The sequence below is a fragment of the Vulpes lagopus genome, chromosome 15, assembly GCF_018345385.1.
Source record: "Vulpes lagopus strain Blue_001 chromosome 15, ASM1834538v1, whole genome shotgun sequence".
In the NCBI taxonomy this organism is placed as follows: Eukaryota; Metazoa; Chordata; class Mammalia; order Carnivora; family Canidae; genus Vulpes; species Vulpes lagopus.
In genome coordinates this window covers 37,600,650-37,626,198 of record NC_054838.1, presented here as the reverse complement: position 1 = coordinate 37,626,198, position 25,549 = coordinate 37,600,650, and the positions used below count along the sequence as shown (strand labels likewise).

Genomic DNA, 25,549 nt, shown 5'->3' with positions numbered 1-25,549 from the left:
AAGTACACACAGAGATAATACAAGTAAAAAAACTAAGGTTGAGTTGAGAACTAAAACTATAACTTGGGGAGTTATACTAGGGGAGAAAGTCCTTTTTACAAATAGGGGAAAAAATTAACTGCTAAAAATGTTAAGAAATGTGTGGAAAGCTTTATGAAAACACTAAAAAAAAGAAACTACTGAGAAATCGAAAACACTTTGTAAATGAAGAAACTAAATAGTTCAAGTGTCAGTTTTCCCAAAATCAATTTATAGATCAGTGTAATCCTATTCAGAATCCCAGGAGTATTTTTATATATTAAAATGATTTATTTTTTTATTTTTTAAAGATTATTTATTTATTGAGACAGAGAGAGAGAGAGAGAGAGAGAGAGAGAGAGAAGGAGGGAGGGGCAGAGAGAGGAGCAGGCTCCATGTAGGGAGCCCGAGGTGGGACTCGATCCTGGGTCTCCAGGATCACACCCCGGGGTGCAGGCGGCGCCAAACCGCTGCGCCACCGGGGCTGCCCTATTTTTATTTTTTTTAAGATTTTATTTATTTATTCATGATAGAGAGGCAGAGAGAGGCAGAGACACAGGCAGAGGGAGAAGCAGAGGGAGAAGCAGGCAGAGGGAGAAGCAGGCTCCATGCAGGGAGCCCAACTCGCGACTCGATCCCGGGTCTCCAGGATCACACCCTGGGCCAAAGGCAGGCGCTAAACCGCTGAGCCACCCAGGGATCCCCCGGGGCTTCCCTATTAAAATGATTTAGATAATCACCTGGACTACTTACAGTCTAAAATAGCTAAAAGAGTTTTGAAAATGATGAAACCAGAACTGACTTAGTAAATAATAAAACTGATTTTTTTATACTGATTTTTTTCAACATGGCACGAAGAAATAAAAGGACAGAACAATAGAATATAATAGTCTAAAAACAAACCCAAGTATATATTACAATGTAGTAAGTGATAAGAGAATCATACAAACCAATGAGAATAGGTGAATTAATTGAAAAAAGGGAACTCTAAACATTTTGGGGGGAAATCAAGTTGCCTTATCTCTTGCCATATGCCAAAATAAATTCTAGTGAGTTAAACAAAAAATGAGTAAGTAAATAATAATGAAAATAAAACAAGATATAAATGAATTCTTTGTTTTTCTATGGATATAGACTTTCTGAACTATGGGAGAAATCACAAAGGAATAGATTAGGATATTTGATACATGATATTGATTACTTTAACTTAAGTGCTTGGCATGTTCCAGCCATCATTCTCTGTGCTTTATTAACATATTTGATGAAAATTCATCACCCACCATGAACTAGGTGCAATTAATATGCACATTTTATAGAGAAAGGTAAAGCAGAAAGCTGCTAAAGTAATTTGACCAAGATCACACAGCATGGAGATGGCAGAGCCAGGATTCAAATCCAGGAAGCAAATACCAGAGCCTCCATTCATCACTGTGTTCTTTGGGATGCTACAAAAATAAAATATAGATCTAAACTAAAAATCACAAAAAACCCATTAAGTAAAAAAATAAACTGCCATTAAGTAAAAGGCAAATAATTAGGAGAAATATTTTCAACAAATATGACTATAAATATATGTTCTTTACTTTAGTGTCTCCTCTGTCCCATCCTCATTTCAGTTGTCATTGTATAAAGGGTACATACTCATGTGTGAGTTAAGTATGCATGTAGCGGGGAGTATAAAGAGCTTTCATAAATAAATAAAGACAACACTCAACAGGAAAAAAACGGGCAATAACATGATCAGAAACTTCAGAAAGTCTTAAAAATGGATTTTAAACAAAATGTATTTAACCTAACTAGTAACCAACTAATAGCTAAATAAAACATTAACATGTTCTTTCCCATCAAATCAGAAAATATTTGCTGATAAATTCAAGTTTTCTAGAAGCAGTTGATAAATATCAAGTATATATTGAAAATGCCCAACTAAAAAAATTTAAGATATTTCCAAATTCTTTTAGCCACCCATTTACAGAAATTTCTGAGCTATAGAACATTAAAGTTATAGAAACAACATCAATGGAAGCAAATAGTTCCAAATACACTAAATGTACAGTGAGGAATCGATAGACCAGTCACCTGATACCTATAGCATCCATTTCTGGACAACCTTATAGTCATGAAATATTTAATAATGTGGAAAAATGTCCCTGATAGAAAATCAATTAAAATATAATAATCATCCTAGAGAGGATTGATGTTTTAAGGAGGACTAAGAACAGCCAAAATAAATCTGAAATTGCTGCCACTCCAGGCTGTCCCTAAAGCCCTTGAGGCAAGAGAGCTTGGATGGCTGACAGAGCAAGAGTCAGCCTCCCTATACTCTCCCTTATAGAAAGAGTCAGGTTCTTTCTATATCAGCTCAACTGATTGACTAGAATCCCATGTTAAGCGTGGGAAACAGTGGGGGAACTAGAAGAGGAATGGACAAGTTAAGTGCTCCATCCTACCTATGGCCAAGTCTCTTCATTCCCATTGAGAGCACAACTTAGATTGTGATGTAAAGACCTTAATACTTTTCTCCCCTCCTCTTCCTCCTCCACTACTTCCTCCACCTCCTTTTCTTTCTCCCTCTGTCTTAGAGTTCTTAGACAAAGAGATCCTAGTCTTGGATCTCTCCGCAAACAGCTTCCTGAGCATTGCCCTAAAATGGAAAGTAAAAGAATGCTCAAAATTTCTAACAGGGCCTTGTTGCTAGGCAACCATTTCCTTTGTCTCTAAGTATATGGAATATGACATTGTTTGGAATGTGTTTTCAGGCCAAACCTTAATACAAAGGAGCAAAGTCGGGGGTTTAGGGAGGAGGTAAGGAAGAGATGGTGTTACGGGAACCTTTAGATAGAACAATATAAACAAATAATATGAAGGGAGAAAAACCAAAAGAACCCACCGTGGACATTCAACCCACCACCACCACATGGTGCCTAGAACTTCAAAATGGAACATTTTGTATATGGGCACATTTTTTTTCCTGTAAGAATTAAACATGTGGTTATAAGCATATTCTTACCTTCACTATGATCTGTATATTCCCTCTCTATAGGAAAATTTAAATGCACTTTTGATAGCTTTTTATAGTCGCAAAGTAAGAAAGCAGATAAATGTGATTGGATTTGTTCACAAGTTACCACAAGCTTAACAATTCCTCAGTTGTCTATATTTACAGGTTAAGTGGGTCTCCATTACCTACCTGCCCCTGTGTTCTCGTTGGCCTGAAGACAGCCTATGAATAAGAACAGACAATGGTGTCTGTCATCCAGAACAAGTTCACAACTCACTTTTGACTCCATTCTCAAAAGTATCATTTTTATTTGACGGAGGGCAAAGATTCTAATTGGGCAGCTTTTATGAAGAAATGGGTTGTAGCAGGATATGAATAAGCAAACACACAGAGAGACTTTGTTCTGCTTGCAGGCTAGCCTGTTGGTTGTGGTAAAAACTATTGTGACCACAGGGTCACACGCAATTTAAAAATTGGGTGTAGTTAGGGAGAATGAGGTGAAAAACTCATTCACCTTGCTGTGATTCTAGGGTCTGGCCATCTGTAGCCTAGAAAAGAGAGCTGTTCTCCCGGGTCCAGTTTACTCACCAGTGACTGCAGAGGGTTTAGGGATCAAGAACCTAGTCAGCACTGAAGTTTTATTTCCTCAGTCATAGGCAGGAATGGCTGGTTTATGTCAGAATTTAGGCATTCTCTGGCCAAACGTATCAATCTTGTTATGATTCACAACATTGTCACCTGGAGGAGAAATGGACTTGATGGGAATTGAAATATTCAGCTTTTAGCCCTGACTTCACCATAAATAAGTAGTTGTAGTTTGGATGGTTCTTTATCCTCTTGGTGTCTTGTCTTCTATTAAATGAATCCTACCTATAGAAACCAGTAGAAAACATGTATTGAGAGTTTCAAAAATAATAAGATAAACAACCATGTACTTAAGAAACAGGCTAGGAAACAGAATATCCTACACATGTGAAAAATGTCCCTGTGCCCCTATATGCCCTTCCCCATGAGCATCCCCCTACTTTCTTTTTTTCTCAAGATGTAATCATTATCCTGACTTTTGTTTTAGTAATCCTGCCACATTTTTGGTGACTTTTATTCTTGTGTGATTTCAAATGTAAAGAAAAATGGCAAGAACAGTACAAGGAAATCTTGGATATGCTTTACCCAGGTTTGCCATTTGTTTACATTTTGCTCATTTGTTTTATCATTTCATATATGTATGAACCATCTGACAAGAGGATGAACCACTTTTCTCATTGACTCCTCAATGTGCCTATTTCCTAAGAACAAGATCAGTGTGTATTCCCTCAGCACATTCTCTCACATCATCATATACAATTATCTGAGATTAAGAAATTTAATATTGCCATAATCTGTTTTCTAATCGATTTTTAAATTTTATCAACTACAATCCTCCCAGTCCAGGATCCAACCCAAAATCATCTGTCACATCTCTTGGGTAGTCTCCTTTATTCTGGAATCATTTTTCAGTCCTTTTTTTCACTTTTCTTGACCTTGAGAGATCTCAAGAGAGTAGAACGATTATTTAGTGGCATATTCTCAATTTAGTTTATCATGTGTTTTCTCATGGTCATATTTAAGTCAGGCATTTTTGTCAAGATAGCAGAAAAGTGACATTTTTGTCCTCCACAGGAGGCACATAATGACTGTTGGTCTTGATATTGGTAATGTTAACATTATCACTTGATTTAGGCAATGCCTACCTGGTTTCTCCAACATAAAGGTACCATTTTCCTTGCTAATAGGTATTTTGTGGGGAAATAATTTAAGACTATGTGAATATCTTATTACTCACCAATAATGTGAGATAATGTAAATATCTTATTACCTATTACCCCTAACCTTCTACTTCTATATATCTCTGTATATATTGCAATTCTACCGGCAGAAAGTTTTTCCTTTTCTCCAATTTATTTATTCATTTATTATATTGGTATAAACTCACAGGTTTTGTTTTATTCAATGGTTAAAAACACATTATTATTATTATTATTTTTTAATTTTGGTGCCAAAATTGTTGCAGATCTGACCAATGAAGCCGCTATAACTTTTCTCTGGTGTCCTCTTATAATGTTCTCATTATTCTTTGAATAATTCCATATTTACTGACAAAATAAGATGTCTCAGGGTCAATTCATAATTTCCCTGCCTCAGTCCTGCATCTGTCCATTTCTCTAAAGAATTTTGGTTCCTTTTAATAGCAAATGATATTTAGAAAACATGACCTGGGCTGATGATGTACTCATTGCTGCTGGTAGGTCATGGCTTGTAGGCCATCTCAATAGAATATCTAAGGTTATATGCATATTTAAACACACACACACATACATAAGAATACTCATAATACATAACAACAAGAATCCTGGTTTCCATTTTCTCAACACAATTACTCCTTCTCTCAAGCTTGGAATACACAAAACGTCTTTCAGGATTGCTATCCTATACCATAGCACAAAGAAAACCTACTAACTACAATTCAATATGATTTACATTATTTATTTAGATAAAATGTTTGTTCAGGGGATCCCTGGGTGGCTCAGCAGTTTAGCGCCTGCCTTCAGTCCAGGGCATGATCCTGGAGTCCCGGGATCGAGTCCCACGTCAGGCTCCCAGCATGGAGCCTGCTTTTCCCTCCTCCTGTGTCTCTGCCCCTCTCTCTCTCTATGTCTATCATAAATAAATACATAAATAAGTCTTTTTTAAAAAAGATAAAATGTATATTCAGTGAACAAAAATCTTAGATAAAAAATTTCATGAGTTTTGACAAATGCATACATATAATTCACACTTCTGTTCATAATAGTACATAGAATATTTCCATAACTTGAAAAAATTTCATGTAATTTCCCAACTACCTCTTCAGACTGGCTGAATGTTTTCAACTCTAGATTAATTTTATCTATTCCAGAACTTTAAATAATTGGAAGATAATTGTCTCTGCTATCTCCCAATCCTTGAATGTGGTTTCTATTTAGGTCTACTTAATTTCTCTTAGCAATATTTAGTGCTTTTCAGTATTTAGACATCAAACCTTTTGTTAAATTTATATCTAAGTACTTTGTGTTCCTCTTTTAAGCTACCATGAATATTTTTATTTCATTTTCTATAAGTTTGCTGCTAGTACATAAAACTACAATTTTTGTACACTGACCTTCTATCCTCCAACCTTGCTGAATTTACTCATTAGTTTCATCATTTCCTTTGTAGTTTCCTTAGCTTTTTTTGTAGAGACAATCATGTTTCCTGCAATGAGATACTTGCACTTCTGTTTTCCAAACTTTGTGACTTTTGTTAACTTTTCATGTTGCATTGTGTTGATAGAACTCTCAGTAGAATGAAGAATTAAAGTGTAGGAACAAAAACTACCTTGAACTGAAACAAAAAATATGATAGTGGCCGTAGATTTTCCATAAGTTTCTTCTCTTCTTGTCTTAGTGTACTGAGAGTTTTTATGATGAATCCGTATAGGCAGTTGTGATTCTTTTTTTCTGCTGTTGCAATAGGAAAGGATTAAAAAGAAGAAGAAAAGAGAAAAAGGTAAATTCATTCCTGCCATGCAGCTTGCAACCTTCATCATACATCTCATGATGTTACTCTCTTATCTAGACTCTGATTGCCTTAAGAGTCTCTGCTTAATTGTTCTCTGTTATGTGTGTGTTTATTTTGTCTTCACTGTCAAAGTAGAAAGAAACTTGAGGACAGAAATAGAAAATTTTATTTCCCTGAATCCCCTCCTGCCCTTTATACATATATATATATATATGTATATATATATATGATTATATATATATAATCTGTGATTATATGTTGTACCTGATTCCTGAACTCTGTTTGCATGTGGATCCCCTCTAGTGTGATAACCCTCTTTCTGGAGAAGGGTCCTCCAAAGGTTCACAGTAGGCTGCAGTTAGGGTCACCATATTTGTTTCAACTGTTGTAAATGTTGCATCTCTGTGGGTTACTTGATAGGGAGAAAGGTCTGTAACATATTCACATTAGGCAGATGTCAACTTCAATGAGCAATCCTCAAGACCCTGCCAAGGGGAAACAGAGATCAATGGAGGGCACTTGACTTCATTTACCATGGGACTGAAGCAGGGTCTCTGCTTAGTTTCTCAATTTTATTCCCTGCCACTCTCTCCTTTGCAGTGCATGGTCCAGCAAATCTAAAATATTTGTCATTCCCTACACACAGTACTTAGCTATTTTTGCCTTCATAGGCTCATGCTGTTCTCTCTACGGAGAATGTCAATAACTCCTTTCCTTCTTTCCCAATCCTTTTCTCACATATACCTTTTTCACCTAACATCCAGTCATTTCATAGGTATTTATTAAGTACTACCTGTGTGGCAGGTACCATGTGAGATGTTGGAGAAACAAAGGTGAATATCATAAAGTTCCTGCCCTTTCAGAGCTCCCAGTGTGGTGTGGGGCTGAAAGACAGGTAAAAGAGCACTGACACTGAAGATTAATACTGTGATGGGGGTCCACACAGGGCCCTATGAAGCCATAAAGCAGCAGCATCTATGCTGGCCTTGCAGGGCCACCAAAGGCTTCCTGGTGGAGGTTACCTAAGGTGAGATGCAGAGGATCTAGATCTTAGGAATTAACCAGTCCAAAGGGAAGAAATGTGAGAGTCCAAGTTTCCAGAGGTTGGACTCTGATCTTCACGACAGGGCCCACCTGTCATATCTTCCAGAGGACTTTGCTGACCTGCCCCAGGATGGCCATTGTCCCTTGAATTTCCATCACTTCTTGTGCTGATTCCAGTTATGATACTTGTCACTCTCTGCCATCATCATTCATGGGTCTTTCTTTCTCAGTAAACTGGGAGCTCCTTGAGAGTAAGACCTGAGCTTTACTGAGCTCTACTTGCAGCATCTCATGCTGAAATGGTTCTTTAGGATGTTTATTAAATGTTGGAGGATGTAATGAATAAATGAACCAACCAACACCTATGGGGACCTTCTAGAGGAGATACGCCAAATGTGTAGCCAACTACACTGCTTTCGGCTCCAATCCCCCTGTGTAAAATTGGTGACACCAGACCATACCAGTCTAGGCCCTCATGGGCAGGATCCTGTTGTGGGAAAAGCAGAGCAATCAGGTTGTCCTCCCTTAGTATCATCATTTGTGACTTTTAGAACTACATGGGCCACTGTTCTTTCCTAGTTTCAGGTAACATGCTATAAGATTTACACTCTCTGAACTTTATTCTCCTAAAACAGTTTCTGCATCTCCACTGTCACATAGTGGCATTCCATTTTAAGATTTGTAATAAAGACCTACTGTGCATCATCACCTATCAAAACTGAAATGACAAGCCACCTTTGACTCTGCTGCCTTCTCCTACAGCCAAGATGGAGTCATTTTACCTCCATGTTCTGGGTGGCAGACACTCCAATTCTCATGTTCTCTGATTGGCATTGGGGAAGTAATTAAAAAAAAAATCTCCTGCCAATCCAAAAGAATCCTCTATACAAAATATAGAAAAGAATGAAACAGTTTTATTGGTGATTAAGCATTAAACCAGACTGCAGTGCAGATCACAGGCAATCGCTAAAGAGATTGAAAGACCTAAAGAAATGTTGCCCCTTATAATAGCTGGGCAGATAGGTTCCATTATATAGTGTTAATTATCTTTCTCCAAAGGGAAATAAACTTTATGTCAAGCAGATAGTTATAACTTGGAGACAGGTGACCCAGCTAAATTTGCACTGGGACAGGGAGCCCTGGGCAACATCCTCCCTACATGCACAAAGAGACAGTGCCAGCCTCCCAAGAAAACCACTCTTAGGAGCCAGGAGTGGCCAGAGGCTTCTTTAGCTTTTAAAAAGATGAACATACATCTGAATAAGTCCAGGAAAGCATTTACAACTTCATGTTTTCCAAAGGAATGCTAAAAAAAAACAGGGTGAGGTGGGGACAGGGTAGTTGTCTTTCCATTTTGGCACCAGCAGACATTTAAAATTTTTTTATATGTGTATAGAGCCTTATATTGCACATTCTTGTTTATTTGGTTCCTGTGCTGGATCTGACTCTCGTGTAATCTGTGACTGTGATCATCTTTTTCAACTTCTGATTGTCTCTGTCTGTCCCTGTTCTGTGTCTATCCCTCATTAAACCTGTGATTTGACCACCTGTCCTCACAGCCTGCAGACAATGATTGGTTAGCTTCAGATAGCCTTGGGTTCCTCTGTCTGTCCTTTCTACTGATAGTACTGGGCATATTCTAGGGCAGTTCTCGAACCTGAAAGTGTATATGGTCACCTAGGGAGCCGGGTAGGCCTCAGGATTCTGAATTTCTAATGAGCTCCTCGGTGAAGCCATTGCTCTGTGGAGGATCCATGTTTGGAGTGGGAAGGCCTGGGAACAGGACTTGTTTTTTTTCTACAGCCTGGGACATGATTGTTTATCTTCCCCACCCTCCCCATTGCCTGTTTTCCTTACACAGACTATGGTTATTAATTTATTCATTTATTCAGTAATAAATATTTATTGGATGCATTCTTTAGGCAAAGTCACCCTCTCCCTTTTGTCCTGCTGTGGCTGGCACTCCTATCCCTTCAAACATAACAGGGCAGCTTGGAACAGACTCCTTTCCAACTGCTGCAGCCAATTCCCTGTCCTCCCATAGCTTGTCCTAAACACTGCATTCCTTTCCCACGTGGATCTTCCAGGACAGTTTGCACTACAAATATTTTCTTCCTATGTCTTTCCATGAGAAGTAAGCACAAGTTGGAATATATCCCTTTGTCAGAGTACATGGCCTGGCTTTTTCACTTGGAAAATACAGTGACAGAGCATAGAGCCTTTGGCTGTGATTGTCGGTCCCTTACAGCCTGCAGCTGTCATTGTTGGCTTCTGAGCAAAATGATGAAGGCTTCTCTGCTTTGTGGCCTGTGCCTGTGGTCCTCTATTTGTCAGAAATGGGGAGAGCTGAGGGGTTCTGGGTGTTTTTCAGCCCAGCCTTCCTTCATTATCTTACTCTCTGGGACGGGCAGAGCCAAAGCAGGGTTCTCTGTGCCCTGGATGGCATTTCAGTATGTTCCCCTGTTGATTGAGTGCCCCTGAGTGGAGACCTCTGTGATCAGCCGGCCCTGAGAGGGATTGTATTGGATCCAAGAGAACTGGTTTCTCCCCCACTTTCAACTGCCATGTGGTCTGATCTTAAAAGTTACTCTTAAAGAATTTTCTTTGATCTTCCAAAGCACTGTAAATGTTCTCCAATTGGCATCAATTAACATCAAAGTGATTACTTGCCAAGCCTCACAGGAGCCCCCAGCTCTAGAGAAGATGTCAGGGTTGCAGGCAGTCCCTCTCTGGAACTTATTTGGAGCTACTAACCCAGGTGCCGGGGTTCTGCAGGCCTGCCTGAATAATTGCCCTCAGCCTGGGATTAGTACTGCTTGCCTCTAGCCACCTTCCCTGTAATAACGCCGCCGTGTAGTCTCCTCGCTGTGCAGGGCAAGTGTTCACTAATTATTAGTCACATATACAAATGTGTAATTGTTCGTGGACTGGAGTGCTGAAAATTCAGGCAGCCAGGTGCCCAGAGGAGAGTAAAGTATTTTGAAACAGACAACATTTGTATTGATATTAATTGGGATAAGGCAGGGAAGCACTGCTGAGCATCCCAGACCTTGCTATCCATCAGCTCATGAGTATTAAGAGCATCTGAGTTTCTATGACAACCCAAGGCCTGGAAGGCAGACTGCATGCTGCCACAGCTGTGGCACGAGGGTCCCAGCCTGCCAGAGCAGGGCTGTTCATCCATCCATCCATCCACTCATCCATCCATCCATCCATCCATCCATCCAGCAGGGCTTCAACTCATTCAGAGTTTCTGCAATTTCAGCTTTTGAACACCAAAGCCCTGCAGTTCAATTAAATCATGACTCCTCAGAAAGCCATACTTTATGTTCACAGTGGATCCAGAGCTCTGGGAGCAGAGCTCAGGTGGAGGCTAAATGGAGCGCCCCCTAAAGGGCTCAGTATTTTATGCCAACCCAGGTATGTTTACAACATGCAAGAATTCATGCATCGTAATAATTGGAGAAGGTCTTTTTTGGCTTACATATTTTAGAATATATAAAGGTTTGTTTTCAGTATGAACTGGTTCATGTTTTCAAAATTTTTAAAATTTGGTTTTAGTCAGATACTTACGATGCATAGATATAGTCCACTGGAGATGTTAAACCCTGACAAATTAATAATTGTGAAGAAGGGAGCAGATCACTTTTATATTAGAAACTTTTTTAAAAATCCTACTGTAGGGCAGCCCAGGTGGCTCAGCGGTTTAGCGCTACCTTCAGCCCAGGGCGTGATCCTGGAGACCTGGGATTGAGTCCCATGGCCGGCTCCCTGCATGGAGCCTGCTTCTCCCTCTGCCTCTCTCTCTCTCTCTCTCTCTCTCTCTCTCTCTCTCTGTGTGTGTCTCATAAATAAATACATAGAATCTTTAAAAAAAATCCTACTGTATATCTATTTATATATTTTGGTCTCTTGGCAGATACGATATATTTACATAAAATATGCATGGTAAAATGGATGTAGTGTCTTAAGGTGAGCAAAATGCTTTTACTTATTCTTATTGGCTTCTATATATGTTAATAAAAATTCAACTGAACAAGTTTTAAAGATCTATTTGGCTGTATCAATTGATTCATGAATTGGGCAGCATCCCATCAAGCAAGGAAAGGGAAGCTCAAAAGGACTACACAAAAGGAAAGATTTTAAAGGTAGAAAGAGGAAAAAAGAAGGTAACTATTAGCAAAAAATCAATTATTTTATGCAAGGTCACTCTCTTAAGAGGATTGAAGAAGTCTAGCAGTAGATGTCTTGTGTTAACCAGGAATTTCCACGTTGACTGGTTAAAGGTTACATTCCTGGTGGGTTGAAACTATAGTTAGGTGAGGTATTAAGTCTTGGTTTACTAACTCAGGCCTTAACTTAACCAATGCCATTTGGGGCCTGTGGTTTGTTTTCTGTCTTCCTGCCTGCCTGCCTTTTCTTTCATTTCTTTCTTTTCTTGATTTTTTTTTTTTTGAGAGAGAGTATGCAAGCATGATGGGGAGGGCAGAGGGAGAGAGAGCATCTTGAGCAGGCTCCACACCTGGCACAGAACTAGATGCTGGGTTTGATCTCATGACCTGAGCCAAAATCAAGAGTCAGACACTTAACTGACTGAGACCAGGCACCCCTGTGGTTTTCTCTTTTAACGGATATATAGTGCCTATATAGATATAGATAGCATATAATATAGATAAATGCTGTATGTACTATATATATAGATATATACTATCTATATATCTATATAAAAACACACACTAAGATGTATACTCCAGTGTGTGTGTGTGTGTATACACACACACACACACACACACACAGTAAGATATATACTCTAGTGAATTTATATATATATATACACTACATACCCTACTGTGTGTATATATGTGTACATAATATACAAACAACCACAATATATATACGTACACTCTATACTCCAGTGTGTGTGTGTATATATATATATACACACTAAAATATATAATACCTATATATATATAACATATATCCATATATACACACTAAGATATATACTCCATATGATTATATAATGTACATGATGCCTACTTTAGGTATATGTATATTTTTATTTCTGTATCACATATAGTATTTACAAAAAATATGATTTATATTGACTATAAGGTAGCTACCATATATAATATTTTGAACATATGGTATCTATGCTAATATAATATATAATAGTATTTAACTGTATAGGATACATACTTCTATATGCACAGAAAACTGTTTCTCCTCAAATAAGTAATGGGTACTTTCCCTGAATTGACTTATGTTTTAAAGTTTCAAGTGCTGTTCTAGAGAAAAATATTGTGCCTGAGTTAATACATCTCTTTTTGAAGTTGACTTTGCATGAGCTTTTATTTGACTAAATTTTGCACATCATGATGCATATTTAGCAATCAATTATTCACCAGGGCTTTAACTTATACAAGCTAAATTACTACTCTGTGTGAAAGAAGAATTGTTGTTTTGAACCCCTTCATTACTATCTAAGGAACTTTCATCATTTTCCTGTAAACCTGCAATCAACTGGATGTCCATTCACTTTAAAGTTCAGTTTGGCAACAATTTATCCTTCTCTTTGATGAAAAGCCCAGTGCACGTTTCTAAGGAGAACCTGAAACAAATTGCACTTGATCTTCACAAGAACCGTGTGAAGTAGGTACTATTATCTCCACTCAACAGATGAGCAAACTGAGACTTGTAATATGTTAGCAGAGCTGAGATTTAAATTCAGCTATTTCAGACACAAATCATATACACTGCTTGCAGAGTCATGCTGCAAGCATGACGAGAAAGAAGGAAAGCCATCCATCCAGCAGGGAAACCTAGAAAGAAGGAAAGCATGTTCACAGGCTTCACTGACATTCCTACAGTGCTGCTCCATGGGGAAGGCGGCAGAGGTGAAGGCATGGACCAAGGTTACTATTCTTAAAGCTGCTTGTAAAACAACTTTATTTCCAAAATAATTTTGCATGCTCCCTTTTCTATCTATGCTAATCGTACCTTCCTTTTTAATTCACTCCAGTGTCATCTGCTAGCCTTCCCTCCCTCCCTTTATGTCATCAAACACTGAGTGGTCCCCTTTAGAAAGATCTCACACATCTGTTTGTCACCTCACACCTACAGTTCACAGTGACCTCCTCAACTTTTTTTTTATTTTAAAAATATTTTATTATTAAAGTATAGTTGACACAGAATGTTATACTAATTTCAGGTATACAACATAATGGTTCAACAATTCTATGCATTACTCTGTCCTCACAATAAGTGTATTCACCATCTGTCACTATAAAAAGTTATTAAAATGTTATTTACTATTTTCCCTATGCTGTACTTTTCATCTCCCTGACTTATTTATTGTGTAATTGGAAAGTCATACCTCTTAATCCCCTTCATATATTTCATTTGACCCCCTCACCTCCTCTCAGGCAACCATCAGATTGTCTTTGTTTTGTCTTTTAGATTCCACATATAAGTAAAGTTATATGATATTTATCTTGCTCTGACTTAATTCAGTTAGCATTATACTATCTAGGTTCATCCATATTGTCACAAATAGCAAGATACCATTCTTTTTTTATGAATGAGAAACACTCTATTGTATAACATATACCACATCTTTATCTATTCATCTATCCATGGACACTTGAGTTGCTTCCATATCTTGGCTATAGCAGATAATTCTGCAATAAAAATAGAAGTGCATATATCTTTTCAAATTAGCATTTTTGTATTCTTACATCTATTGGGATGATCATATTATTTTTATCCTTTCTCTTGTTAATGCAATATATCACATTGATAGATTTGTGAATGTTAAAACATCCTTGCATCCCTGGAATAAATCCCATTTGATCATGGTGAGTTGTCCTTTTAATATATTATTGAATTTTGTTTGCTAATATTTTGTTGAGGGTGTTTATGTCTATGTTCACCAGGGATATTGGCCTATAGTCTTTTATTTGTAGTGTTTGTCTGATTTTGGAATCAGAGTGTTGCTGGCTTCAGAGAATAATTTGGGACATTTTTCCTTTCTCTTCTATTTTTCAGAATAGTTTGAGAAGAATAGGTATTAGCTCTTCTTTAATTGTTTGGTAGAATTCATCTGAATTGATGAATTGTTTGGTGAAACCACTGGGTTGTGGGCTTCTGTTTGTTGGGAGTTTTTATTTTTTATTTTTTTTATCTTTTTTTAAAATTTTTATTTATTTATGATAGTTACACAGAGAGAGAGAGAGAGGCAGAGACATAGGCAGAGGGAGAAGCAGGTTCCATGCACCGGGAGCCCAACGTGGGATTCCATCCCGGGTCTCCAGGATCGCGCCCTGGGCCAAAGGCAGGCGCCAAACCGCTGCGCCACCCAGGGATCCCTGTTGGGAGTTTTTAAATTATTGATTCAATTTTGTTACTAGTAATGGGTCTGTTCAAATTTGTTATTTCTTCCTGATTCAGTTTTGAAAATTGTGTTTCTAGAAATTGACTCTTTTCTTATAGGTTGCCCAATTTGTTGGCATATAATTTTTTGTAGCAGTCTCCTATATATTTGTATTTCTGTGATGTCAGTTGCTATTTCCCTTTTATTTCTGATATTACTTTAGTTCCTGCTCCTTTTTTCTTGATGAATCTGGCTAAAGGTTTATCAATTTTGTCGATCTTTTCAAAGCACCAGCTCTTGATTTCACTGATCTTTTCTATTGTTTTTTGTCTCAATTTATTTCTACTCTGATCTTTATTATTTCCTTCTCCTAATTTAGGGCTTTGTTTGTTCTTCTTTTTCTACTTCTGTTAGATGTATGGTTAGATTATTTGAGATTTTTCTTGTTTCTTGAGGTAGGCCTGTATTGCTATAAACTTACCTCTTAAAACCATGTTAGCTGCATCAGAAAGATTTGGGATTACTGTGTTTCCATTTTCATTTGTTTCTATGTATTTTTTTATTTCCTCTTTAATTTTTTTCATTAACCCATTGGTTGCTTAGCATCCATGTGTTTTGTTTTTTGTTTGTTTGTTTGTTTGTTTTGTTTTTTTGCATCCATGTGTTTGTATGTTTCTTTTCTTGTAATTCTAGTTTCATACCGTGTGGTTGGAAAAGGTGCTTTATGTGAATTCAGTCTTCTTAAACTTATTGAGACTTGCTTTGTGGCCTAACATGTGATCTGTTCTAAGAATGTTCCATGTGCTATTGAAAAGAATAGGTATTCTGTTATTTTTGGATGAACTGTTCTATACAAATCTATTAAGTCCATCTGGTCTAATGTGTCATTCAAAGCCACTGTTTACTTGTTGATTTTCTATCTAGATGATCTGTCCATTGATGTAAGTGAGGTGTTAAAGTCCCCTAACATTATTATTTTTTTCTGTCAGTTTCTCACTTTATGTTTGCTAAGAATTCCTTTGTGTATTTAGCTGTGCCTCTACTGGATGCACAGATTTAAAATTATTATATTCTTTTGCTGAATTGATCTCCTTATCATTATGTCATGTCTTTCTTTGTGTCTTATTATAGTTTGTTTCAAAATCTATGTTGTCTAAGTATTGCTCCCCCACCTTTTTTTTTCCACTTCTATTTGCATGGAGTATCATTTTCCTCTCATTATGTTCAGTGTATATGTGTCTTTAAGTCTGAAGTCAGTCTCTTGAGGGCAGCATTTAGATGGGTCCTTTTTTTCTTAAATACATCTGATCACCCTATGTGTCTTGATTGGAGCATTTAGCCCATTACATTTAAAGTAGTTATTGGTAGGTATGTACTTTTTGCCATTTTGTTAAGTGTTTTCTGATTGTTTTGATACTTCTCTGTTCTTTTGTTTTCTTCATCTGTGGTTTGCTAACTTTCTTTGTATTATGTTTGAATTCCTTTGTCTTTATATTTTGTTTATCTATTGGAGGCTTTTGATTTTTTTGTTATATGGTTCAGATGTAACATTCTATGTATACAGCAGTCTATCAAGTTGATGGTTGCTTAAATTTGAGCATGTTCTGGAAGCACTATGTCCTCCTTCCACATTTTATATATATGATGTCATATTTTACCTCTTTTTATTTTGTGTACTCTTGACTCATTTCTTTTTTTTTCTTTTTTTTTCTTCTTGACTCATTTCTATAGATACAATCAATTTTACTATTTTTGTGTTTTAACCACCATACTGGCTTTATAAGTGATTATATATTTACTATATGCTTGCTTTTACCAGTGAAATATTTTTCTTTCATAATTTTCTTCAGTTATGGTCTTTTCTTATGAGTTAAAGAATCTCCCTTATCATTTCTGGTAAGGCTGGTTTATTGGTGATAAACTCCTTTAACATTTGTTTCTCTGGAAAACACTCTCTCCTTCAATTCTGAATGATGACCTTTCTAGGTAAAGTATTCTTGATTGCAGTGTTTTTGGTTTTGGGTTTTGGGTTTTTTCTCCTTTTAGCACTTTGATTATATAATGCCAATCTCCTCGGGCCTGCAAAATTTCTGCTGAAGAGAATGGCTAATAGCATGCTGGAGTTCCCCTTGCATGTCATTGTTTTCTTTTCTCTTACAGTTTTTAAAATTCCCTCTTTATCTTTTGTTTTTGCCACTTTAATTAATATATATCTTAGTATGGACCTCCTTGAATTCATCTTGTTTGGAGCTTTCTGTGTTTCTGGCCATCAATGTCTGTTTCCTTCCCACAAATTAGGGAAAATTTCAGCTGTTATTTATTCAAACATATTTTCTGCCCACTTGTCTGTCTTTCCTCCTTCTGACAAGTCCATAATGACTATGTTATATGCTTGATGTTGTCACTGACATCCCTTAACCTATTCTCATTTTTTATCATTCTTGTTTTCTTTTTGCTATGCACTTTGGTTGCTTACTATTACACGGTCTTCCAGATCACTGATCCACTCTTCTGTATCTTCTAATCTCCTATTGAGTTCATCTAGTGTATTTCTCATTCAGTTTTTGTATTCTTCAGCTCTGGTTCTTTTTTAGATTTTCTAACTCTTTGTTGAGGTTCTCACTATGTTCATTCACTCCTAATGTTTGATGAGTATCTTTATGACCATTGTTTTAAACTTTTTATCTGGCATCTTATATCTGTTTGGTTTAGCTCTTTTTCTGTGATTTTATCTTGTTCTTTTATTTTGTACATGTTTCTCTGTCTCCTCATTTTGTCTCACTCTCTATATTTGTTTCTGTGTATTAAGTAGGTTACCTACATTGCTTGGTCTTAAAAGTAGTGGCCTTGTGTAGTAGAGGTCCTGTCACACCTTGTAGTACTATATTCCCTGATTACCAGGGGCATCTTCTGTGTGGGCTATGTGTACCCTCCACTATGGCTGATCCATCCTTGCTATGGCCACACAGATGGGTGGACTTGCCCTCAGATGACTACAATGACCCTCTTTGCCCACTGTGGGCACAATGGGCAGGGTTTGGTCCCTGTGCTGCAAGAGACCCAGTGCAGCTGTCCTGCCCACCTGCTAGTGGGTAGGGTCAACACTCAGCCTAGCTATCTTCATTTAGCCTCTGTGAGAGCTGCAGGCTCACTAAAGGGCAGTGTTTGCCCCCTATGTGGGCAGCTAAGAGGCCTAGCTGCAGAAACTGTGACTGTGCTGGTGTGTGGGATTATCTGCCCCCTCCATACAAGGTAGAAGTCACTTTGAAACCAGGTGCTGGTTTCAACTGGGCCTGCCTGCCAGTGTGGCAAGGCAGGAACTGCTTTGGAGGGGTGCCTGCCGCAGCAAGCAGATTAGGTGAGGCAGATTTGCAGGGGAACACTGATTCACACAAGCATATAGCTATATAGGCTCAGGGAGGGGAAGGAAAATGATGTCTGCCAGGACTTTTGTTCCTAGAGAAATCTCCTATAGATCCCTGCCCCTCAGACACCTCTCCTAAAATTAATCAAATCTCTTTTACCCCAGGAGCTTTTCAAACTGCTGTTTCTGTGCTGTGTCTGAGGCCCAGTTATTTAGCAAGCAAGTCCCCTTCAAGCATGGGGACTGAGTTTTCTATTACCCTTTTGCTCTCTTGGAGTTAAGCACCACTGATTTTCAAAGCCAGACATTAGGGGCACTTATCTTCCCAGTGCAGGGTCCCAGGGCCATGGGTGCCTGGTGAGGACACCGATTCTCTTGTTCCTCTGTGCCTGTGATATCCTTCCCATTAGTAGTTAGTTGTACGGGTAGTTTTGTTCCTGACAATGTCTCTGTGCCTCCTACCATTTTCGATGTATCTTCTTAATGACTCGAGGTGGAAGATCTATTCTGCATCTTCAGGTCTTTTTCACAGTTTCAATACTTGCCTTGGTGTATCCACAGGATGAGGTGAGCTTAGGAACCTCCTCCTTCATTTCCCCCAAACTTTAAACTTTTTTTTTTTAATTTGTATTTATTTGAGAGAGAATGAAAGAGAGAGAGAGTGCACTTGAGTAGGGGGAGTGGCAGAGCAGAGGGTGAAGTAGATTCCCCACTGAGCAGAGAGCCTGACTCAGAGCTTGATCCCACGACCCTGGGACCATGACCTGAGCCCAAGGCAGATACTTAACTGACTTAGCCACCCAGGCACCCCTAAATTTTTTCTTGTAAATTATCGCTGATGACTTTTCAATATCTTGAGAATAAAATGAAAAGGTGTGTGAGACTCTAGTGCCAAGCTGTCTTTCCCTTGTCCTCCATATTCCTTCTACTTTCCCATGACTATGGCAGTAAAGGCAGCCACTATGGAAGAAGTACTAGGGGTAAGTCTTGTGCTCCAACCTTTCCTATACTCCTGATTAAATTTTCAAACAGCTCCATGGAAGGAGGACACCAGAGCTGGTCTTAAAACCAAGTCTTCTCCCTGATTCTGAAGGTCTGTTCTTCACCACTACACCACTCTGTCTCTCTCAGGACATGTGATTTCCTCCCTGACTTCTCCAAGTACTCTACACATCACTATCTCTGTGGCTTTGCCCCTGTCCAGGTTGTCATTTGAAAATTTTCCCCCTTTCAACCTGTTAAAATTCCACTCACATTTCAAACCTGCATTATTCATTGTTATATTTACTTTAAAATTTAAGGGTTTCTTTTTAAACTTAAAATGTCTTATTGTGCAATATATCAATAACTATTTTTTAAATATTTTATTTATTTATTTGACACAAAGAGAGTGCACAAGTAGGGGGAGCAGCAGGCAGAGGGAGAGGGAGAAGCAGGCTCCCTGCTGAGCAAGGAGCCCAATGCAGGGCTCCATCCCACGACCTGGGGATAATGACCTGATGGGAGGGCAGACACCTAACCAACTGAGCCACCCAGGCACCCCTCAATAAATATTTTTAAAGGTAAAAAAAAAATCTACCAAAAATGTACGTGTTACAAATGGTTAATTGCATTGTCAAAACATAACAGGTTGATATATTTACTCAAAACATTTTTATTAAAAAATAACAAATTTGGTTAAGATCCCTCTAAATTTATTCTCTTTCCTACCTATCCCAGAAACTATCCTGAATTTGGTGCTTATTATTGCCAGGCATGCTTATACACACTTATTATGGAAGCATCCTTAATAGAGAACATAAAATGAGTTTTGCCCATAATCATGCCATTCTGCAACTTCTTTCTTCACAGAACATTGGATCTTTGATATAAATTTTTCTGTATTAATACATGTAATTCTGGTATGTTCATTTTAATTTTTAATATTACATTTTATGCATACCTTTGTTTTCACGTTTTTTCTGTTAATGGATACTTAAGTTGCTTCCAATATTTTGTTTTTACAATGATGCTACAATAATTATTCTTGAACAGGTACCCATATATACCTGTGTAAATGGTTCTAATATACAATATAGTCACAGAGGAATCACTTCATTTAAGGATATGCACTACTGTTAACTTCTAGTTCTTGCTAAATCCAAAGTGGTTATACATATTTATACTCTCACCCACAAAGGATGAGAGCTTCCATTACTCATATCCTTGCCAACACTCGGTATTTTCAACCTTTTATTATTTGCCAATCTGTTGGAGTAACATGGTATACCTTCATTGTGTTGTTGTTCCCTGATAATTAATGAATTTGATCTGTTTTTGTGCACTTATCAGACATTGGTATTTCCTCTTAGGAATTTTCAATCCCTTTTTCCAATTTCCTTTTGGTTGTTTATAAAAATTTCACTCCTAGTTATTACTTACATGTGCATTCTAAATACTAATTCTTGGTTACACATAAATATCTTCTCCAAGTTTGTAGTTTACGTTCCACTTTGTTTAGAGGTCTTGGCCACATAAAAGATTTAAATTATAATGTAGTCAAATTTATTGATTTATTGTTCTGTTTGATATAATTGATATAATGTTCTGTTTACCAAAAAATGATTATTGTGTTTACAGTGTCTTCTAGGTTATACCTTTAGTCTACTTGGAAGTCATTTGTACACAGGGCAAGAAGGAGAGATCTAATTTTATTTATCTCCAGTTGGTTTACTTCTTTTTCAGGACACTTGTCGAATCATCTATTCTCTTTCTACTACTTTTTATGCAATCTTTGTTATAATTTAAGTTTTCATTTATGGTGGATCTGTTTCTGTGCTTTTTTTCTGATAAAGTCAACTATTTATCTTGCATCAAAATCACACTATCTTACATTAGGGTAGCAAAACTTGTCACATTTGTCCTGACCTTTACATCTGCTCATTCTTATACTTACTTAGTTTCAAGAAAATTAATCCTTTCATATACTTTTATTGGAATTTCATTTAATGTTCCAATTTAATTTTCAGGACAACCACTTGACTTGTAATATTCTCTCCACCCATGAATATGATCTATCTTTAAATTTAATGTCATTTATTTTTATCTATTTCAGTAGTTCTATGCTTTCTTTACAAAGACCTTGCATATATTTTTAGATGAAATCCTAGGTCTTTTTATAACTTTGGCTATTTTGTAAATATTTTTGAATTACTTCTTCTTGTGTGCTTAAGAATCCGATTATAGTTGACCCTTGAACAACATGGGCATTAGAGGTGCCAGTTCCCCCAAAGTCAAAAATCTGCATATAACTTTTGACCTCCCCAGAATTTAACTACTGTTAGCCTACCATGGACTAGAGGCCCTACCAATAACATAAAGAGTCAATTAACATATTTTGTGCATTATGGGTATTGTATCTTTTTATAATAAACTAGAGAAAAGAAAATGCCATTAAAGTAATAACAGAGAAAATACATTTACAGTACTGTACTGTATTAACAAAATTTCATATAAGTGGATCCATTACAATTCAAGCCTGCATTGTTCAGAGGTCAACTATAATTTCATATAATTGTATGTTTATCAACCTTACTACACTTTTTAGTTCTAATATTTTTTCTTCAGTTTTCTTGGATATTTTATAGGTAGATTTATATCATCGGTAATAGCAACCTCTTTGTTTTTTCTAATTCCTACTATTTTTATTCCTTTTTCTTCTCTCTCAGAGATGGCTATGACTTCCAATATCATTCATTTGAAGCAGTAAGAGCAACTGTCCTAGTTTCTGCTTTAAAGGAATCTATTCTGTCATTTTATAATTATATACGCCTAGATTTTGAAACATGCCCTTTATTAAGTTAAGAAAGTTTCACTTAATTTTGACTTTACTAAAACTTTTCATCAGAAATGAATTTGGGATTTTATCAAGTTTTTTTTCATCTGTTACATTTTACATAATTTGATATGCTAATGAAGTGAATCACATTAATTTTATGATTTTAACTTTGGATTTTCAGAACATACACACTCAAGATTCTTTTATTAATATTGCTAAACTTACTTTGATAATATTTTAGCATTTTTCTTCTCTGTCCTATAATTGGTCGGTTTGCTTTACTTTTGTTGTTTATGATGCCTTGTTTGATCTTCATATCAGGGTAAGAACAACCACATGTGTCTACCAGAATAGTTTATGCTGGAAACAAATCAATAGTTAAATGCATGCACGACAATCTCAGCAGGAGATAGTCCTCTAAGCCATACCAGATTCCAAACTGGCAGGGACTCTATCTCCACTAGTTATCTCTGAGCACTCCAGTAGAAGAAAACACAATGAATTACACACTTTCTCTCTTAAAAGCTTTCACCTGAAAGAGGAACATGTTAATTTCACACTCATTCCATTGGCCAAAATAAATCACATATCAAGGCTATTGGGGAAGTGCAGACCCCCATGTTCCCAGAAGGAAGAGATTCAAAATATGAATGACCATATTACTTCATAAATAAGTTAGGAGTGTTTCTTCTATATTGTCTGGAAAAAAGTATATAGTTTGAGATCACATCTTCAGGAAAACTCACCTGAAACCCATTCAGATCTGGTGCATTATGAAAGGAAGATGGTTGGAAAATTTTAACAGTTTATTCATTTTCTTTAATTCCAGAGCCTATTTTTCTATTTTTCATTAAACCTATTTGGGGGATCCCTGGGTGGCGCAGCGGTTTGGCGCCTGCCTTTGGCCCAGGGCGCGATCCTGGAGACCCGGGATCGAATCCCACGTCGGGCTCCCGGTGCTTGGAGCCTGCTTGTCCCTCTGCCTGTGTCTCTGCCTCTCTCTCTCTCTCTCTCTGTGACTGTCATAAATAAATTAAAAAATAAAAATAAAAAAATAAACCTATTTGGTCTTAGCATTTTCTATGACATTGCCCATTACATCCAAATTTCCAAATCATTGCCCTAAATTATTCATACCATTTCTAATGATTTTTAGAAATATCTGACAGTCTTTCCTTTTGTTCACAATAAATCTTAACAGAGTTTTAACCATTTTACTGGTCTTTTTAAAAATTGGCTTTTGTATTTGTCGATATGCTTTACTGTTTAGGTCTTTTCTAGCTTATTGATTTGGATATTTAGCTTTTTAATCTTTGGTTTTTCTTTGGTACAAAAGCTTTTATTGATTTTCCTAGAATAAGTTTTGCTGCATAATACAGTTTTTACATATAGTAGATGCAGTCATATACATTTTGGTAGTATTTTCTTTTTTTTTTTAATTTTTATTTATGATAGTCACACACACAGAGAGAGAGAGAGGCAGAGACATAGGCAGAGGGAGAAGCAGGCTCCATGCACCGGGAGCCCGACGTGGGATTCGATCCCGGGTCTCCAGGATCCTGCCCTGGGCCAAAGGCAGGCGCCAAACCGCTGCGCCACCGAGGGATCCCCCATTTTGGTAGTATTTTCATTTTGACCTAAATATGTTCTAAATTCTATCATGATTCCTTCTTTGATCAACACATTTTTTAGCAACATGCATTTTTGAAAAACTCTTTTATTGGGGGATAGTTTTTAATTATTGACTACTTTTTCTGTTTTTTGTTGTTGTTGTTAAAGCATAGTTAACATATAATATGTTAGTTTCTGGTGTACAACAATAGTGATTCAGTAATTATCATGACAAGCATTTCATAATGTATATAAATATAGTTACCATCTGTTACCACAGTTATTAGACTATTGACCATATCCCTATGCTGTACTTTTCATCCTTATAATTTCTTGTATAAGTGGATATTTGTTACTCTTAATCACCTTCACCTATTTTTGCCTACCACCCCACTTCCCTGCCCTCTGGCAACTACTAGTTTGTTTTCTCTTTTTAGGAGTCTTTTTTGTTATTGTTGCTATTTTATTCATTTGTGAGGTTTTTAAAATAGATTTCACATATATGATATTTGTCTTTCTCAGACTTATTTCTCTTAGCATAGTACCCTGTGAGTCCATACATTTGTTGTAAATGGCACAAATAAAAATGTGGTGTATAACAATGGGATATTACTCAGCCATAAAAATGGACTTCTAATGTAATTATAATGTGGCCACAAAGCATGGTCTGTAAAATTCTGATTTTTGATTTTCATTAAGTTTCATTTTGTACCCTAAAACATACTCAGTATTCAAAAATGAACCATGCACAATTGAAAGGAATATATTTATTGCTTTAGAATACAAAGTTAGTGTGTATGTGTTAGATCACTCTATTGATTATATTATTAAAATTTTCTATAACCTTACAATTTTTTGTTTGCTTTAATTTACTGAGAAGTCTTATTCTTTAGCAGTTAATAGTGTAGATTGGCTAGGTTCCAAACCTACGTCTACCATTTACATGCCGAGACCTTGGGCAATTTATTTAATCCCTCTGTGCCTTAAGTTCCTTATCTACAAAGTGAATTGAATAATGACATCTAGCATATAAAGTTATTTAAAGCAATTGATATATATATATAAATTATAAAAATAATTACTAAGCTTGTGGTAATTTGTTATGGCAGCCCTAGAAAGTGATTGCAAATGGAAAATGGATCTAATTAAATGTCTCATAAGTCAGTTCAAAACATACCTGATCCCCCATGTTTCAGTGCTTTTCATTTCTTGCTGGTTACTGATGGCTGTTTTTTTTTTATTATATCCATTAGGTCCTTCTAACGCACTGGGACATGATCAATCTGTCTCAAGGAAGGACACTACCATCCTACCAGTTACTCAGAGAGGATATCGGGATGTTGTCCTTGTCAATGCATCTAATCAATAACCAGGACCTGCATTACTTCCCCAGTTCTTGAATCCATCCATTTTGGTTTCTATTCCAATGTTACTTCCCTAATCCAGAATGTAATCATTTTTGCAATGGAGTTCTACTTAGTATCCTTGTTTCGCCAACAAATATTTATTAAATATATACTGTGGGACAAGTACTTTTCAGGGCACACTGAATACAAAAGTGAAATACAAAGGGATGGTGTCTCTGCACTGATAGAATTTATAACATAGTGTGGGAAATAGATATCAATCAAACACTCTGACAGACTAATGTAAAGCTGTCTCAATAACAAGAGCACTGAAGAAGATTCACAGTGGTGTGAGTGAGGCCCTTTGAAGAGTTTTTTTTTTTTTTCTTTGTTCCACTAG

At 36.9% G+C, this 25,549-nt stretch overlaps 1 long non-coding RNA gene across 1 annotated transcript in view; it reads left to right on the top strand.

Moving 5' to 3' along the window:
• The window catches only part of LOC121476365, a 79,994-nt gene extending 54,673 nt beyond the window's left edge, over positions 1–25,321 (top strand). The window contains exon 3 of the long non-coding RNA XR_005983927.1: positions 25,057–25,321. This is a non-coding gene — a long non-coding RNA (uncharacterized LOC121476365). The remainder of the gene's footprint in view (positions 1–25,056) is intronic.
• Positions 25,322–25,549: the final 228 nt, after the last annotated feature.